The following is a 6,000-nucleotide window of genomic DNA, read 5'->3' as shown; positions in this document are numbered from 1 at the left end:
TACCGAAAAAATAATGGATTTCTTTTTCCCCAAACTAATATTTATTCTGTTGGACAATAAATAATGTTTGATCTCATTTACATACACACCGTGCCCCACACAATTTTAGTGTTTCTATAAATTCTTGCATCCACGTACACACTAATAATTGTGTTGTAAAATGCATTTACATGCATGCATGTGAAGCATGATTCAGGTTTAGTTATGTTTTGTAGCACACAAATACTCAGAATATTTTATGTTTATTAATAAGTAATAATAATTAAGAAACTTACACACGCGCACACATTTCGCCTCAGTGCGCTATTTTAGATATGAGACTTTCGACAATTCAGAGGTGAGATGCATACTTGGTTGAGTTCAGGCAACCGGTCATGTCGTAAGTGCCGTTAAGGATGACAGTACTTTCGTTCGTCTCGGCAAGCGTACGTTGGCATCGAACTCCTAAATAACGCCATGCGAATCGAGCGATTATCCGTGGATGTAAATCATCGATAGACCAAGCAAACCTATCGCCTGAAGTTTCTAGATTGATTCGGACATAGGAGCTCAACAAGAAAAATGTAAAGAATATTGTATTCATCTAAAAGATGGCCAGCGTATGGCCGACACCAGAGGCGTTTCACTAGAGACACTTGGTAGCGTGATTAGTAATCCCTTTGATTAGACGACCATGAGTTATGTTGCGACAAAATCACTCCGGCGATAGAGCAGAGAAGTAAACGAAATCGTCGAAGGGCATACATAAAGATCACACCTTAAGGAGGTAACTGTGTGTAATAATCTTACGGTGATTTTGCGAAAGAGGGTGTTGGAAGAAGTGTATACCAAGAGTAGCTTTAAAATTTAGGCCACATATCTATGATATCAAGCATGAACCTATCGCAAAAGTATAATCATATCTTTGGAAGATTTCCTTCACGATTCGCTTCCAGCAAACTTTATACTCATCCGTCGTTAGAGAAATCGATTTGTAATTTCGTTTTTTAGATCCACATCTTGTTGCTGTAGCGACGCATTCACCACTAGTCTACTCAACTCAATACATAATGCTTAAGACTAAACAGCTGTTAAGGGAAGAAGACGATTATTATGGAGCGGTAGAAAACAACTAGAGAATCCCGTTTGAAGTACCGTAATAAACGTTCGAAATAACTAAACTGTTCGAAATTCTTGTAATTACGTTAAACATTCAATTCGCACTTGTACACATTCTTACTAGATTTGATGTTTTTTCTAGATAACGAACGTATCGATACACCCAATATTCACTTTTAAATCCCGTGTATATATTAATGATATATGTAGAGAACTTTGTCTGCTCGTATGACATTGTACAATTCACGTATAGAGAATAGACAACATGTTTATACAAACCATAGTTAGCCTAAACCTTTTTGTCTGAATCGTTAGATGTTCTCTGAGTAATTTGAAGGACAAAGTGTGACTTCTTAATCAGAGGACAGATCAGGTATATAGCAAAGTCAACTTGTGAGTGATTCATGTTAATCGCATTGAATATTTATATAACTTATGGGATATCCGATGGGACCTATCACTAAACGTTACACACACGGGAAAAGCTTAATATGTGAACGGACAAATACGCGATAATGTAGAACGAGATATGCAAGAATGCAAAATTGCTGTTACTGAGCCGCAATTGTTCGCTTGTGTGTGTGTGTGATTCCGTTTTGCGAACGCAAAATGTGGGTCATAGACAGCACGTCTGCTTTGTTGCACTGCGATGCGCTGGCTCTGCCGCTAATGGTTGAAGGTTGGTGACTACTTAACGCTATTATTAAACGTCACATCAGTAGCAACAGCAACAGCAAGAGCAACAGCAACAGCAGCAGCAGAGTTTATTGTTTATTAAATGAGTGATGGTGCTATAGTTTCAAGTTAATGTGCTAAAAGTGCTTGTGGATTTGCTTTTCTTGCAAATAATTGCGAAGGGTGCAAAATTGTTGCATAAAAAATCGGCGATTTGTTTTTATACTATATATATATATATATATATATATATACATGATTTTTTTTTTAAATTCTGTGCCTTTTTTTTTCAAATTAAAATTTATTACAAAAGGGGGATTTATTATCATACCTAAATAATTTATGTTTCTAAAGAGACCGACCAACAAACAAACAGTTGCTGTTATAATATTTAATGCTTTCGCAGTTCTGTCACCGCGGAGTTGCGGGTATATTCACATTTTTTCAAATCGTTTGCAATATTCAAAACGAAGCTTCAAAGGCGCTACAAAATGTGCATATATTTGATCAGTATCGAATTCTGAATATATTTAGGCGTGTTTGTCCGTCCGTCTGTTAGTTTATGCGTTATGTATGCAAACGTAAGTGGTAACCAAAACGGCCTCAAAAGTGCAGCACCAGCTTTAGAAGCTCTTATAGGCAGGGTGGTATTCAAAATGACACAAATTGGACAAAGGACACACTGATAATGCAATGCAGAAGTGTTTGTGAAAAAAAAAAAAAATTCGGTTCTTTTGCTCAGTACTTATAAATTGGTGCCCAAATTGTTGATATCGGCTGGAAATTTACCAAAAACATTGAAAAATTAAATGCGAACATCTCGGTCGTGAATTCGGTTGATTCTTTCTTGTTACTTATATCCTATAACAGATATAGCGACTAAAATTTCCACATGTATATTCTACGGGTGATAGGTGCCGTAGCCGTAGAGTAATGAAAACAAATTTAGGCACCTTCGCCGTACATCGTAGGGTGTCGAAAATGCGTTTTCGCTTTTTTTGGAAAAAGATGATGGGTATAAAAGATTCGGCCACAGTCGAATATAATTCTTCGTTTCTTTCTTTGAGATAACTCTGTTCGCGGCGCGGGCCCAACCTTTTAGATAAGTTTCCGAAAGGGTGTCATTCAAAAATGTGCATAAACTATTTCGCTATAAACATCTCACAATGCTTGATTTTGAAGAATTTTTTTAGGAGGAACATAAGTGGAAATACACTCGCCGTCACTTCCTCTGTACAAAAGAGCTTAACTCTTTGCCATTTCAAATATATCGATTAAGGCTAAAGATTATCTCTATAGATCGGATGTTTCTGTTCTATGCATGTGATGAGATACTGTATTAACTTGAAAGCACAATATATTGATAATAAATTTCCATACTAGCCAACTACTTAAAATGTCTCTTAATTTTATAATCCACTAATCATGTTTCAAAGAAAAAAAAAAAAAAAAAAAGAAAAGGAAAGCATTTGTTCTCGCAACATCTGTGATTATTAAATCTTGTTGAAAACGCAAGCCGCAGCAACGACGCGTTACAATGGAATTGCTCTTGACCTTAAATATCCATTTTTATTTTATTTATGATTCTTTTTTATTGAACTCGTGCAATATTTTAATTAAATGCTAGTTTTTTTTTTTTTGTTTCTTTATGTATTAGTAATAATAAACGACAGTGATACTCTCTCGGTCACCCCAAGTCTCGGTCATATAAGTAACCAACTAACCGAATATTTAAATCTTTAGTTTTAAAACAATTTCTATTTGATTTATTAATGAATATTATTGGCATACATACAATAAGTCCATGTGCATTATATGTATATAGATAGACATATATACATATAATGTATACAGAATTTGTTCACATACCCCTCCGAGAATTTTCCAAGTAAATAATACCTCATTAAGAAAATTAAGAAATAAAGATAAATAAATAAATAAACACTCGCTTGTGTGATATGATATGTGTACTTGTTCGTGTGTTAAATAATCTCATAGTGAGTTTTGAACAACTTGTGATCGGGTATTAAACATTTAATAGTAGCAACAACGGCAGCAGTATGGCGATGCGATGCGATGCGATGCGATCCGATCCGATCCGATGATGGTGTTAGTTGTTATTCACATAAAATTGTTGGCAGTCGTCAATCAGGCTTAATGTTACACACGTAGATACTCATATATATATATATATATATATATAAATATATATAGGTGTGTAAACGCAATCGGGTATTTGTTGCATAGAACTCTAGCTTAACGAAATTCAAATAAGAAAAAAAAAAAAAAAAATCAAAAATAAAAATTAAAAATATTTTCTGTTTGCTTTTAAATTTAACTGGTTTTTCGCAAATTGATTTCAACTATTGATTTGTCTATTAATACGTCTCTCTATCTGCATGTTTGTCTGTCTGTTTGTTTTTTCGCCTGTTTCTTTGTCTATCTTTCGCTTGACAACGACATTTACCGTGACCTCAAAAATATGCACACACGCACCATTCTCGCTTTTAACAAAAATTTACGCATTTTTATATATTGACGCCACAAAACTATGGCAATCATCTCGTTTGTGTGCAAAATACATTTTTTTTTTCTTTTTTTCAAATATTTCTTCGAATTCGTGCGTAGAATCGATAGCTCATTTCATTTAATTTTAGTATTAGCTTAGTCGGTGTTGTTGTTCGCTATTGCTGCGTGACATTCTATTAATAAAAGGGCAATTAAATTGTTTTCGCTTTAATGGCATTTCGCTCTTGCACGAGCGAGCTGAATATGCTAGACGATGAATGCTTTCGTTGGCACCTCTTTTCTAAATCAATATTTTTGCAAAAAAAAAAAAAAAAAACGTGAGAAGGAATATCGATAGACTCGATAAACTGTTTAAGCACGAGACGAGTCCTCGCAAGAGAGAAACGAAAAATAAAAGAAAAAAAGATTCGAAAGAAGCTGACTTACGCTTATGCTTAACGAATGTAGAATTGCTGTAATTAGATTTTTAGCTTATTTGCGAGCGGATTATTACAATTTTTAAATTTGGGATGTGACCATCAAATTGTCCCTACAAAGCCACACGTCATTCGTCGGGTTCTTAATTTGCTGCAACGGTGAGAGGAATTGTTCGCGGACAGAAAGACTGACGAACTTGTCTAAATTTTCTGATAATGTCACACTCTAATCCGGAATATATACGCTCGCCGTCGAGTTGCGACAAACGGAGGTAAACATTCTGGTAGACACTCGTCCTTCGACGGTACATTATGAATATGAGAAGATATAACGGCAGTTAAGATCGTTATTAGAAAACATATCCCCGTTCGTTCCTCTGTTTTGGAAATGTCAAGGAAGCGGAGAGTACCACCAGAGAGTAAATGCCAAGACGAAAGACCAACAGGTAACTTGTCCTTATTATTCACCCTTGGATTGTTGATCAACTTCCTAGCACAGCACAGAGGCATCCGAAAGAATTGTGCGCGGTCTTAAAACATTCATTTTCTTGACTCGAGCTAATTCGAACAGTAACAAATTCGTGTTCGAGATCCGCAGTATGGCGCGTAAGTAGCTTTCTATCCTTTTGTTGGCAGCTCTGATTGTAAGCTTGCTTGTGCGAGGTTTTTTCTCTTTTATTTCTTGATTTATTTATTTAGATTTTTTGGTTTCTTTTTTTTTTTTTTTATTCGTTAATATTTGTAAATTTCATTAGATTTAATTGCCTGCCAAAAAGTATTTATCGGGAATACAAAGCACGTTTTCGTTATTTCATTCGCATTTATATGCAAAAATGTTTCATGCATGTCGTTTCTCAAATTGTGTGTGTACACAGAAGGCAAAACACACGAAAGCAAACCTTTTTTTCATCTTTTTATTTTATTTATTTATTTATTAGTAATAAACACAAGAGAAACATTATGTCCGTCTTTCTACTTATTTTGCAAAATAAACATTAAAAAATCATCTCTTTCTTCTTTTTTTTTTTTTTTTGTTCACTTTAATACATACGTACAGCAATGAATCATGCGTACGTTTCTGCTAAAAAAAAAAATATAAATTAAAAAAAAAAAAAAAAAAAAAAAAACTACAAATGAATAAAAACACCTTATTTTCGACATTTAGATTTTGAAGACTTAAATAAACAATAAAATGTTAACAATTTTACAAGTAAAACATGAAATATATGTGCAAATTCATTTAAAAAAATCCCACTAAAAAAATGAAGGAACGGATCGAGTC

The 6,000-nt window shown here is 34.2% G+C and overlaps 1 protein-coding gene across 4 annotated transcripts in view; it reads right to left on the bottom strand.

Annotated features, from left to right (window-relative positions):
• Positions 1 to 6,000, bottom strand: part of LOC119643073 (activating transcription factor 3) — a 53,256-nt gene that overhangs the window by 16,620 nt on the left and 30,636 nt on the right. Inside the window, exon 1 of one of the 4 annotated variants that reach the window (XM_038042436.1) lies at positions 276 to 1,331. The exons of the other annotated variants lie outside the window; for them this stretch is intronic. The gene's annotated coding sequence lies outside the window, so the exon portion shown is untranslated. Of the gene's footprint in view, positions 1 to 275; positions 1,332 to 6,000 lie in introns of those variants that run through there. 4 annotated transcript variants of the gene reach the window in all.

This window comes from Glossina fuscipes, unplaced genomic scaffold (genome assembly GCF_014805625.2).
Source record: "Glossina fuscipes isolate IAEA_lab_2018 unplaced genomic scaffold, Yale_Gfus_2 0, whole genome shotgun sequence".
Classification (NCBI taxonomy): Eukaryota; Metazoa; Arthropoda; class Insecta; order Diptera; family Glossinidae; genus Glossina; species Glossina fuscipes.
The sequence above is the reverse complement of the archived record's forward strand: the minus strand, read 5'-3'. Positions and strand labels throughout refer to the sequence as shown.